Source organism: Cryptomeria japonica, chromosome 9, assembly GCF_030272615.1.
Source record: "Cryptomeria japonica chromosome 9, Sugi_1.0, whole genome shotgun sequence".
Taxonomy (NCBI): Eukaryota; Viridiplantae; Streptophyta; class Pinopsida; order Cupressales; family Cupressaceae; genus Cryptomeria; species Cryptomeria japonica.
This window is the reverse complement of record NC_081413.1, coordinates 489,826,523-489,840,424: the sequence shown is the minus strand read 5'-3', so window position 1 is coordinate 489,840,424 and position 13,902 is coordinate 489,826,523.

The window sequence follows — 13,902 nt, the reverse complement described above, 5'->3', positions numbered from 1 at the left end:
TAAACAAAGAGAGAGAGAAGGTAATTAAGAGGAGGGGACATGGGGTAGAGGGAAGTATCAATAAAGGGAGAAGTGAAGAAAGGTTAGAGAAAGAGAGGGTAATTGGGTGGAGGAGAGAATAAGAGAGAGAGTTGGGGGTAATTAGGGGGTAGGAGGAGAGGGGAGAGGGGAAAGTATCAACAAAGGGAGAGAATGAGATATGGGGAGAGAGGTGAAGAGAGAGATAGAGAGTAATTTGGAGGGGGAGAAGGGAGAGAGGTATGAGATAGAGAGTAATTAGGGGGAAAGAGAATAAGAGAGGGAGGGAGGGGGAGAGGGGGGGGGAAGTGTCAAGAAAGGGAGATGGGGAGAGAGGTTAGAGAGAGAGGGTAATTAGAGAGAGAGAGAGAGAGTTGGGGTATTTATGGGGCAAGAGGAGAGAGGGAGAGGGGCAAGTATGAACAAAGGGAGATAAGGAGAGATGGGGAGTGAAGTGAAGGGGAGGGGGAGAGGGGAGTGAGGGAAGTATTAAGAGAGAGAGTAATTAAAGTGGAAGGGGAAAGGGGGAGAGAGGGTACAATGAGAGGGGGAGAGAGGTGTGTGTGTGTGTGTGTGTGTGTGTGTGTGAGAGAGAGAGAGAGAGAGAGAGAGAGAGAGAGAGAGAGAGAGAGAGAGAGAGAGAGAGAGAGTTGGGGGTAATTAGGGGCTAGGAGGAGAGGGGCAAGTATCAACAAAGGGAGAGAGGGAGAGATGGGGAGAGAGGTCCATAGAGAAGGTAATTAGGGGGAGGGGGAGAGGGGAGAGGGAAGTAGCAAAAAAGGGAGATAGAGGGAAGAAGGGAGAGAGAGGCAGGGGGAGACAAAAGTATCAACAAAGGAAGAGAGAGGAGAGATGAGGAGAGAGCCCCCTAATTACCCTCTCTTTCTCTCTATCTCTTTGTTGATACTTCCCTCTCCCCCACCCTCCTCCCCCTATGCCTTTATAGATACCTCTGTCTCCCTCTCCCCCTCCCCCTAATTACTCTCTCTTTGTCTCTCTCTTCACCTCTCTCCTCATCTCTCCTTATCTCTCTCTCGTTGTTGATACTTTCCCCTCTCCCCCTCTCCTCCCACCCCTAATTATCTTGAACTCTCTCATTCTCTCTTCACCCCAATTACCATCTCTCTCTAACCTCTCTCCCCCTCCCCCTCTCTCTCTCTCTCTCTCTCTCTCTCTCTCTCTCTCTCTCTCTCTCTCTCTCTCTCTCTCTCTCTCTCTCTCTCTCCCTTTGTTGATATTTTTCGCTCTCCCCCTCTTCTCCTACCACCTAATTACCTCTAACTCTCTCTCTCATTCTCTCTTCCCCCCAATTAACCTCTCTCTCTCTCTCTCACCTCTATCCCCCTCTCCCTTTTTGATACTTTCCTCTACCTCTCTCCTCCTCCCCTCTAATTTTTTTTGCTAGGGATGGGAGGGAGATGTAGAGAGACAATTCTAGATCTTAGAGGAGAGAGAGTGAGATAGAGGATGAAGTGATGAAGAGGTAGAAATATAAGTGTAGAGCTTGAGAGACAAAGAGAAGGAATGAGGGATTCGACGAGAGTCAAAGAGATATATCTAGAGAGAGATGTATAAATATGGACAAAAGAGAGGAAGGAAGCAACATAGAGGTGGAGTGATAGGTTTAGATCTTGAGAGAAGTAGAGAAAGGAATAGAGAGAGATAACATGGTTTACTAAAATTTATTACACTCAGTAAAATTCCTAATTTTATTATTATTAATTACTAATTTAATATTTCAAGTATTTTGAGATGATTGTTACAAAAAAATTCATGAAAGAGGGAATTCATATGCAAAAGTTGTGAGCTTTTGATATTTCAAAAATGAAGGATGAATTTAAATTAATTATAATTATTTTAATACATAATATAGAAACACTACCTATTCCATAGCGTAGAGCTTTGAATCACCTTTCCAACACTTGTAAAAAATCAAAATTTTGATAAAAAATGTAAAAGTTATGCCCATTTTACTAAATGTGTTTCTCTAAAAAATTTCTAATGGATATCCATTTTGGAAAACATGACCTCACAACAATGATGTCACGAAACAAATATCCATTAATAACGGATGTCCATTTTTTCTGATATTATTTTTGCCCTCTATTTTTCCCTCGGGTTTGCTTTGGGTTTGGCTTGTATATACCAAACTTGGGAAGTCAACACAAAAAACATGTTTACAAGGTTTCTTTGGTTTTTCAGATTTCGCCTGTGGTTGATGACTTTTTTTTACCCAATATTGATGAAACAAAAAAGGGTTTTTTAAGAAATTGTCAGTTTTCTACCAATATAAATTTTGTCATATTTTGAATCAAATAAATAATTATTATTGTTTTTTTACATACATTATGTCTAAAGTCCTAATTGATAGGCAAATTGAAAAACATCTAAAAGTTTAACATGGTTAAACATTTTCTCAAATTCGAAAAATGTTGCACATTATATGCTTCGCCTACTATATGAATAATAATAATAAAAAATTTATGGCTTTTTGACCAAGTTATGGTTCGCAAACAACACGTTTTTTATTTTTAATTTTTTTTAAATAAAAAATTCATAATTAATTATTTACTTTCCAAAAAATTACAAAAAAAAATATGGCACATCCGAACATGTGTCCTCCGCTTATATTAAAAAATTTAGAAGAAAATATTGTGTTTTGTTTGTACTTATGTTCCACAGACATAGATGTTCCACAGACATAGACTTGATTTTTATTTTTTCCGAAATTTTAATACTACTACATTGAAATTTTAATTTTTCACTAAATAGGTTTAGATTTTCCAAAAAATAACTAGTATCTTAGAAACTAGATTCAGTTTTTTGTAAATTTGGTTCTTACATTTTTTTCAAATTATGTTAATAACCTATTCAAATTTCTATGTCAAGTTGCCTAACTTTGATTTTCTGAATTTTCATTCCCACTTAAGGGCCTAGTTTGGACCTCCATGATCATGCACACACCCATATACTAGAACACAAACGTAAAAATGATGAGGTGTGGAAAACTATCAATTTTCAAATATTGAAAGTATTTCATCCATACATTTGTATCAAATCATATCACTAAATAATAAAAATAACATATTAACTGATGCTTGAAATCTCTATAGATAGTAGGGGTAGATCAAGCAAATCAAATTGTGAATTTAACACATCTCTTATGAATGCTTCATGTTTTAATAAATGTGCCTGGAGAAGCCCCATCCAAACTATAGACCTATTTGTACACTATAGCCTCTCTACAAATAGTAGAGAAGCCCCTCACCCCTAGCTATAGAAAGTTGGAGTGGGTAGGTGGACTACTTATGGCCCGTAGTGATGATGTGTCAGTTTATAAATGTTTTGGGGGAAATTGGAATTAGGGTTTCAATTAAGATACTAAAACCACTAACAAGCCAAATTTACCAAAACATTGAAAGAGGAGTGAATCCAATAGATCTAGCCACAATCCAAATAAGGAAAGGGCTAAAATTCTGATTAGATTCACTAGTTATTTGTTTGGTACCCTCTTTCTTAGTTGAAATTGGAAGGTAATTGTGAATTTGGGGTAAAACAATGAATAATTGAAATAAATTATCAAAAATAGACTGCTACAAATATCCCATGGAGCCACAAATTAATATCTAGGTAAAAAAAGGCGTTTAAAACCTATTCCTAGAAGTTCGGCTTGATTTTTCAAGTTCAGGTAATATAGATTTTCCTTGGTCCTTCGAATTTCGCTCCATCAAAAGTTGAACCTTTTTGTCACTGTCGGCTCTATCGGAATCCCTAAGTATATCTCCTAAACCTGTTTCTTGCACATAGAAAGAGAGGGAAAGATGTTGTAGATAGGGGTTTACCTTAGGTCAAACCCCAGTCTAGGAAGTAACCTTGAAATTGAAATATAGAAATTACTACAAAATGCTTTCCAATTCAAGGAAAAGCCAGACTTGAAGTAAAATGCTTGTAATTGAAATGTATACCTTGATGATTTTTTTTGTATCCTCAAGCAAGGGTTTTAGGATGTCTTGTAGAATGTCTTCAAAGAAGGTTGTGTTAATCCCCAAGGGCTAAAGCCTTTTAAAAAGGTAGTCAGGAAATTTCACAAGTGTGGGACCTTGATACGACCTCCGAGATTTTAGAAGTCGGCTTATCATTTTTATTAAATGGGGGTTTGGAAAGGGAGAGAATAACCAATGTCCAAACCAAAAGACCTTTGATGAAATGAAAATAAATACTTCAATGAATGCAAAGCTCTTATAAAACTTAAAATGCTCTGCGAGCGACATGCTACAAGGGTTATCTATTTTGTAGATTAGGAACAGTACGCCATAGGCCCTTCATTGTTGGGAAGAAAATGAGATGTACGAATTAACTAAAACGTAATACATAACATTCAAATATTCCCATGGGAAGCACCCACAAAGGCCAAACAAAATTGATAACCTAGCTACCTTGAAAAGATCCATGTCACATACCCTACATAAATGGTACAATCTAGAACCTATCTTTATAAAACATGAAAGAGTTGTTAGAGTAATCAGGTCTTTACATGATTAATTAAACAATATTTCTTTAATTCTTTAAGTTCCCTATTATCTCTTTTTATACTTAAGCTAACATTAGGTGCATAATAATTAATTCTTTTATTAATTATTATGTGCAAGCCTAGGTTTTCCCTTTTAGGGTTTCTTGACCTATTAGAGGTTAATTTTCTTTTCCTTGTATGATTATCACATTACACATTTTTGTGAATATTGAGCTCTCATTCTTTTGAGCATATTTTCTGTGTTTTGCTTTTCTGATATTTTCTTCCTTGATTCTCCTTGTAACAAATTATCCAGCTTGCAGAGATCTTTAGGCTCCCATGGTGTTGTGTTTCTCAACTCTCACATGGTATCAAAGCTTCAGATCTGCAGCTATCTATTCTTATTTTGAAACTTCTTGCACTGGAAGCAGATCTGAGGTTTCAGGAAGTTTTTTTTATGTACTTCGGGCTAGGCCTTTTTTCTGAGCACTTTGGGCCTAAATAGACCTCACCATTGTGCTCAGAAGGCCCAAAAACCCTTATAGTCATATAAAACTTGCCTAGTTTTGACTCCTGAGCATCTGGGGTGATTTTTCTTCAGTACCAAGCCGTACAGCCTTGGCACACAGTTCGAGAAAAAAATTCAAATTTTTTTTTTTGGCTTTTTTACGGCATGCAGGTCGAATTTTTTATTTTTTGAAAAAAAAAAAAAAAATCAATTTTTTTTTTGAAAAAGGTGAAGAAGAGAAAAAAAAAATTGGAAAATTTTCGGCAGGTTCGGAGGGTACTCCATACCCTTGATAGTCCAATCAACGACTATCTGTACGGCCAACCACACCTGTCAGTCCTAGCCCCTGCCGACCCCAACCTACCAGCCGCCACCGACTTCCCCTTCCGCCGCTGGCGCCTGCTCTTCTTGCACCCGCCGCTGTCGGCGCCTAGAGCCCTCCTCTCTGCCGCCACTGGTGCCTGCCACCGCCGCTGCTCTCCTTGCCACCTGTTAGTGAACAGATTTGTCCCTTTTTTTTTGATGATCAATTTTGAACTCTGTTGCCTTATTTCAAGCACAAGTGTTTCACTAAACAATTGGGTGTAAGTGTTGTATAAATCACTTCCCTCTAAATTTTTCATAGGTATAGCTCCCTATCTCAGTTTTTCAAGGAATGCTTTAAACTATTTAGTTTGAATAGTAGCTTTTAACCTGAAAGCATATAAGGCTGCCTACTTCATTCTTGGATGAGAGGTCGATATTTCACACATGTTTCCTAAAAAGAAGAAAGCAATTTTTCCTGTCTTTTCAATATATGAGATGACAACAACTGAAACAAAGTTCAGTACACCATTTCCACAGGTTAAATAAAGAATGAACAGATTTAAGAAACTAAATTTGTCCTCAAACATGAATCTTCTCTAAAAGTAAACAAACACTCAAAGGAAAGAATATCAGAAGAATAATAATTTTCTGTAATGGAAAGATCCTTACTGTTATTTGATTAGATAAACATATGCAAAGACATGTATCTACACAGATTCAAAACACATAGATTTTCCTTCTCCCAAGAATAGTATGATCATTCTATATATATATATTCTTATGCAACAAAGACACAAAAATACATGTATAAATCTTTTCCATTCCAGATTTAGCAGTCTGATTCTTCCTTCTACAAAACAGAGGGAAAAACCAAAAATTGGTCACAAAATCTAACCCCCATACTATCTATCTTTCCTTAATTTATAGTTTTAGAATAGGGGAGGTCTCCTTGAAAACTCGACCTCCCCCGTAAATAGTTATGAAACCAACAAGAAGTATTTTGGGATAGATGTCCCGAGGTCTTTGCATAACCATGAGAAATTACAAGAATAAAGGGAACTGGGCCTGAATCAATGCATTATGCCACTTTTCCATAATCATCATCTTCTCCACTTTCGTGGGCGTCGTGAGCGGTTGTGAGTTCTTGAACAATGGATTGGTTCAGAACTTTCATCGCGTTGAGCTTCGCCTTCGTCGCCTCCTTATTCCACTGGTGCTTCACCATCTTTTCGAAATGTTTCGGCAGTTGATAATTTCCAATGAAAGTCATAGACTCAATCTTAGCCACCCTAGTTATATCTTCCAGAGTGAAATTACCCTTGGCCTTCATCTTCTCCATGTTCATCCGGAAAGACTTGATTGCATCCTGTGTGCTCAACCCGCAAATTCCCAACTGCCAATCATGGTCAGGGTTAATCACCTTGTTATCATTAACTATGCTGCATTGGAGATCCTGGAGTTCCTAAACAGAGGTTTTGCATCGGTGATCACAGACTTGAAGGTAAGCACTCACCACATTATGGTTTTCTTCAGCACAAAAAGCTGACATTCATCCGCCACTAGCTTGATTGAGTGTTCTGTCAAAAACTTGGTAACTCCATATTCTTCTATTTTGGCAAACAAAGGCAAGATATTCTGCCATTTGTGCTCCTCTTTCTCCCATGACACAAGATGATTTTGAACTTCAGCAATAAGGCCCTATATTTCATCGCATAGCCTCCGGGAGTCGGTAATGTACTTCTCGTCGTCCTTGATTATTCCCTCAATCCATTTCTCCACAGCTTCAACAATACTCTTGGCTTGTTGAACTTGGCTCATTAGCTTTTTATTTTCTGGTGAAGTTGGGTCGAAGTTCTCTGTAGCATGAGATATTGGGAGTGCCCCAAGGCAACCAATACTATCAATGAACTGGGCCAGAACATTTATGTGTCGCTTTAGTTCTCTCTTTTCTCACCCCTCCTTCTCCGACCTAGTGAGCATTTTCTTTGTTGGTACCTGGAAGAAATGATTATCTGTGTCTGTACTCATGTTTCCCAATTCCACCTTTGTGATCTCAAAATCATCGGGCCTAGCCTCCTTGTTTTCATCCTTGGGTTTATATGAGGTGATTTCAGCAACCCATTTTCCAGTTCCCTCATCATTGTCCAAGCGAGTGCCAGTCTTGAACCTTTTCACCTTTGGATTCTTCTCTGTGTATTTAACGACCATTTCCTGAATCGAAATAGTCACGGGAAGAAAACTCCATTTTTTGTTCACCGAGGTGGTCAACCACTTAGGAGTTGCACTGGAACCAGTGGTTCCTTCGATCATCTTGGAAGGTGGCGTCAGAGCCACAGTCACCGTATGATAATCCAGGGCACTAGCAACATCATCGTCCAAGTCTTCAATTTCAAATATCTGAGCATCGAGAATGGTATCTTTCACCCCTATATCCTTTGCCTGATCCATCTTTCTTTGAGCGACACTTCAGGACCGGGTATGCCGAAGAGTACAAAAATCCAAAGTTGAATTAGACCTATGTCTAAGCTGGGGCGACTTGTTATCCTTACCTGCACGAACATGCATAGAAGCATTGTTAGAAAGACGCTTTGGTGAAGGTAGAGGATCCTTATTACTTCTCGCAAAATTAGACTTAACACCCAATTTCATTGCTTTCTTATTGGCCACCCACACTGCAGTCCTTTCCAAAACTCCTTTGGTTCTTAATTGTATATCATCTTTCTCTTCCTCATCCCAGTTAATTGGAGGCATTTCAACTTCTGCACGGGCTAAGTACCCTGGTTCGAATAGCTCTAGATAATCCTCTTCGAGCCCCTTAGTATCCAACTTTATCTGCAATGAAACAACTTGTTCTAACACCAATCTCATGCTTCCCCTTTTGAATACTTCAAGTTCATCTGTACAATCTTCCCATAAATCTTCTAATTGTGGCATGGGAAGGTATGGCATTAGACCAAGACTTCGGGAAAATCCCTTATTATCAAAACCTTTTCTTTCAGGATACAAGGAAAAATTGAAATTCCTGAGGTCTGCTCCTATACTCAAAGCATCAGACATTGAGGTACAGGACAACACGCCCAATTGGATGGGAAAATGACCTTCCCATTTGTCCCTGGGCTGTGCATTTTTGGTTACAGAAGTTAGTTGCCTGCATATCTCTGCCAGAACAAAGCAATCTAAACAAAAGTGAGGGAGCTTGAAGGGCTCCTCTTCAAAGCCACCTACCCGTATGTAACAGAAGCATGGAAACTAGATATAAAAACTACCAAACCTCTTTATCAAAGTCTGTGCATCTTCAGAGATTCTTTTGGCTTTCATATTCTTCAATTCATGACACAAATCACCCACAAAAGCATTGTGCACTCTTCTGAAATCCTGTAAAGCTTTATCCTTTTGCAGCATGGGATAGAACTCATATATGGGAACATCCTCCTCAGTGAGCTGTTTCGGTATTCCAACCAACTCCTTAACACAAGCTAAATAATACAAGAGATATGAAGACATAAAGAAGTTTTGTTTGAACTGTTTAGCCAAACTCAGTTGTTCTCTCATTGAATCAGCAATCAATTCAGCCCAATCTAAATATTGCTTCCCTTCTAAAACCAACTGCACGTAGTAATAAATCTAGTCGTCGAAGCTATAAGCTTCAGCGGATCCTCTGGCTCGATGCAACAAAAGCATTATGTCATGAATGTGAGGCAACATGTGATTCTTATTAGGATTCTTGGGTAACCTGGAACCACTTCTTTGAGGAACCTTCAACCAGAATTTTGCTACATTGTTATGGTGTCCGGTTTTGTTTGCATTGAACTCGATGATTGACTGAGCAAGGGAAAAGTTGGAGAACTGGTAATCAGGTATCTTGAAGACTGAGGAAATTACTTCACGATTTATGGCAAGAAGGGTTTCACCATTGTCTCTCCTAATGGTTTCAGACACTGGGTCATACCTAGCAATACATTCCCGAATCAATTCTGGGCAAGGAATGGCTGGGGGAAAAGTTGCAGCTTCTACGAGACCTCTACTCAAAATCTCCACACCAAAAGACTTGTCAATTCCCTTGAACACCCTCTCTTTCAACACCTCAAGGTTTTCCCCTTTTAGGTCAGTATCGCTAACTATGGGTTCAGTGGATGTCCGGCTAAAGTTCCGAAACAAATGTAGTGTGGACTTCATAATTTTAAACAATAAGCCTAAATCGGTTACAGCAAAACTTTCTGTAAGAGAGAAAATGCAAGCAAAAACCACTGGAGAGGACAAGAAAAAGACTCACCTTCACAGTTGAACAACTGGATGACGGCTAGCAGCAAACAAGACTCCTATCCAGGTAAAACAAAGACACAGCAGCGAGGAACAAATGCGAAGAACTAACAATCTTTCATACCTTATTAGTGAAGGCAATGATACAGAAACATTGAATACAATAATTCCAATTTTCAGTCCGAGTGTGTTGGGTTTGTGGATTAGACATCGCACGCATGCATTGAATGCATGGTGACATTTTTGAAGTAACCGCCAGTTCCCGAAATGATTACTTACTTCCAAAAACCAAGGATTGACATCACTTAAGACATGGTTCTGCCTCCTCATATTTGGCAATGAATGCACCATCAAATCATTAAAACCCATGGGACCCACCAACTTCGAACACATATGAACATCCTGAACAGACTTCATGGGCATTCAAGTAGTTCAAGATGTATGCCACGCTCAAGGAGAACTTTGCCGAGAAAACAAATAATATCAAGTTGCTGACCACTTGTGCTATATTGAACATGTTGAACATGTTTGAACCTGTTGAACTTGGTTCAATGAGTTCAAAACCTGGAGAGAAATAAAGTAACATATCACCGAACAAGAAACTTTTAGAGAGCTGCTGCAAGACACTTAGAGAAAATATTAGTATGAAAAACCTCCCTGAACACCTAGGAACCTATGGAACCTAAATGAACTTGATGAACCCAGTTCAAAATGGTTCAACGTGTTCATAGAGTTCAACCATTTATCTAAATTTGACTTTTATGATTGAAAAGGGATTTACAAACGTACTAAGGACTTTGAACCGAGGTATCACAAGAAAGATTAGGACTCCAACTGAAAATCTTAAAGGATGGTTCGCTCTTATCATGAGGAATAAATGACGCAGTAACATTGGCTTTGACTGGGGATTGTATTTTACAAAGGAAAATGCAAAGAACTCTCAAACTTTAGTTTCGCATGACCAAAAACAAAAAGGAGAAAGGATAAGGTGACTCACAACTAAGAACACCTAAGCTACTATATACAAAACCCTCGATCACAGGACTTACAATTTGTAGAGCTTGAGATCTTGCCTGTTGTAGGTATAGGGCATAATCGCTCCGTTAGTGTAGTTGAGTCTAAAAACATTTTGTCCCACCGCTTCACAGATCTTGAAAGGGCCTTTCCACAACGAATCAAACTTGTCGTGAGCACCCTTTGGCTCTTTCCTTTTATCCCATAACATCACCTCATCTCCTATTAAAAAACCTCTTGGCCAAGCTCTCATGTCAAAAATCCTCTTCACTCGGCTCTGATGCTCTGAGATTATATCCACCAGCAACTCCCTCTCCTCTTCCAACTTCGTTAGGTACATAATTCTTTTCTCCAAAACATTTTGAAAGAAAGAATCTTCCACTACTGTCTACAGCTTGGCTGCTGATAATTCTGGAGGTAAAGAAAGTTTTGCTCTGACCCCATACACAAGCTCAAAAGGTGCCATTCCAATGGCCCACTTGGGCATGGTCCTATTTGCCCACAAAGCCTCATATACCTTCTTATGCCAATTTTGAGCACTTTCGTCAACCAACTTTTTCATGATGACTATCAGGTTCTTGTTGCTGGACTCTACTAGTCCATTACCCTGTGGAAAGTAATCAGAGGAATACGAGAGGGTAATCTGATGCTCATAGAAAAACATAGTCAACTCCTCAGAAGAGAAATATGATGCGTTATCCGCAACAATCTTCTGGGGGACCCCAAAATGGACTAGGATGTAATCCTTGAGAAAACTACACACAACCTCTGAGTTTGCCTTTTTAGTGGGAATGGCTTCTACCCACTTGGTGAAGTAGTCAGTTGCTGTCAAAATGTACATATGACCAGCATTGGAATGAGGGTTTATTGGTCCAATGAAATCAATGCCCCACTATTTGAAAGGTTCATCTACTACCACAGGCCTTAAAGGCAGGGCCGCCAAATGTGGCTTCCCGAAAAAGAGTTGGCATTTCTCACACTCTTTAACATAAATATATGCATCCCTAAACATGCCTGGCCAATAAAAATGATTCCTCAAAATTTTGAAAGCAATAACAGACAATGAGAAGTGTCCCCCATAGGCTTCACCATGGTAGATCTCTAGAAGTTTTTGCTGTTGAGGTTTATCTACACACCTTAAGTATGTTCCATCTAAACCTTTTTTGTACAAAACATCCCACCAAATTACATACTTATCAGCTTTTAACTTAAGATTCCTTTTCTCTTTTGCTGAAAAATGACTTGGGCAGCTACCATAAGTCAAATAATAGGCTACATCAGAGAACCAGGTATCCTACAATCCAACAAAAAGAGTTAATGGTAATTCGGCTTCTGTTTCCACCTCATTTTCTGCTATCAACCTGCATAAGCCTTGTCCTTTGACTATCTTCGTAGGGCGAATATCTAAATCATATTCTTGAATTTTTGTTACCCAAGTTGCTCTCTTATTTAGTCCAGCCTCTTGCTGAGTTAAAATGCTTTTCACTACAAAATTTGGGACAAAAACCAAAGAGTGGGAGTGCAGAATATAGTACCGAAACTGTTTCACAGCTTTAACTATGGCATAGGCGTGTTTCTCCAAGAGTGATTACTTACACTCATCCTTCTTGAGCAAGATACTCATGAACGCTATAGGTGCTTCGGCCCCAGATTCATCCAACTGTAACAATATTCCAGACATCGTATGCTCTAATGCATAACAATACAAAATAAAGTCCTTTGTGAAATCTGGGTTAATGAGAGTAGGCGCATTTGCAACTGAACCCTTGATTTTTTCGAAAGCTTCTTTGGCCTCTTCAGTCCATTTGAAAGGATGTTGTTCGCTTAACAAGCTGATGATGTATTTTGTGGTTTCTGCAAACTCCGGAATGAATCTCCTTAAGAAATTCACTTGACCAAAGAACGACCTTACTCCAGTCCGGTTGGAAGGTAAACTGAGACGTTGAATTGCATTAACTCTCTCAGGATCTATCTTGAACCCTCCCTTTGAGACAATATGTCCTAGCAATTTGCCCTCCATGACATAGAAAACTGATTTCTTTGGGTTCAGGGAGATTCTGTGCTCTCGACAACGCTATAGAACTGCACTCAGATCCCTAAGATGGTTCTTCCTTTCTTTCGAAAATACTGTGAGATCATCCAGGTAAACAACAATAATTCTATCTTGAAAATCCTTAAAAGAGGAATCCATAGCTCTTTGAAAGGTGGCTCTGGCGTTTATTAAACCAAAAGGCATACGGTTATATGTGAATGTTCCCCACAGAGTGATGAATATCATCTTGTGTTGTTCATGCTTTGCAACACTAATCTAATTGTAACCAGAAAAATCGTCTAACATTGACATCATCTCTGACCCGGATACCGTCTATAGAATGTGGTCCATATTGGGTAAAGCGTAGTTGTCCTTCAGACTTGCTTGATTCAGATTACAGAAATCAACATAGATACGAATCTCCCCATTCTTCTTCCTTACGTGCACAATGTTGGCTACCCAGGTAGAATGATGAATTGGATATATGATTTTGGCCTTAAGCATTTTATCAACCTCTTTAAAAATTGCATCTGCCATTATGGGGTTGAAATTCCTCAATTTTTGCCTGAAAGGAGAGGCGCCTGGCTTCAACAGAATTTGATGCTGAAAATGCCTATCTCTAAACTCCTTCAGGTCATCGTAGGACCAAGCGAAGACATCAATGTATTTTTTTAGCAATGTGCCAAGTGCTCGCTTCTCCTCCATAGAACAACACTTGCCAATTGTTACCTCTTTTATGTTGGACTCATTGCCCAAATTTATTTTCTCGCAACTTCCTTTCCCATCATCCTTGGGAACTTTCTTGCCGATGAATGCATCATCTCTAGTGAAAAACCTCTCCAGAGTCACTAGCCCTTTCGAAATTTTGTTGCCTTTGAGCTGAATAAAACTATTTGTAGTATCAACATCTGGGTCTGGACTAAACTCCTTGCAGGCATTTTCAGAACCTTCAAAATATGATTGGGAGAATGACTGAACACATTCTAGGAAATCTTTGATCTGTGCATCCGCATCAAACATTTGCCAATGATTTACATTATCAGGGACACTAGGCCTGTAAATCATTTCAATCCTATATGAATTATCCTTAAAGTCTGGATGCGGTAATAAAAGTGAAGCTGAAACGACCAACGAATCTGCCCTACTGTTTTGTTCCCTCGGAATGGCTTCAATCAAGAAAGCATCAAAGAATTCTAACTCATCCCAAACCCTATTTCTATAATGTCTCAATCTGTCATTCTTAACTGTATAAAC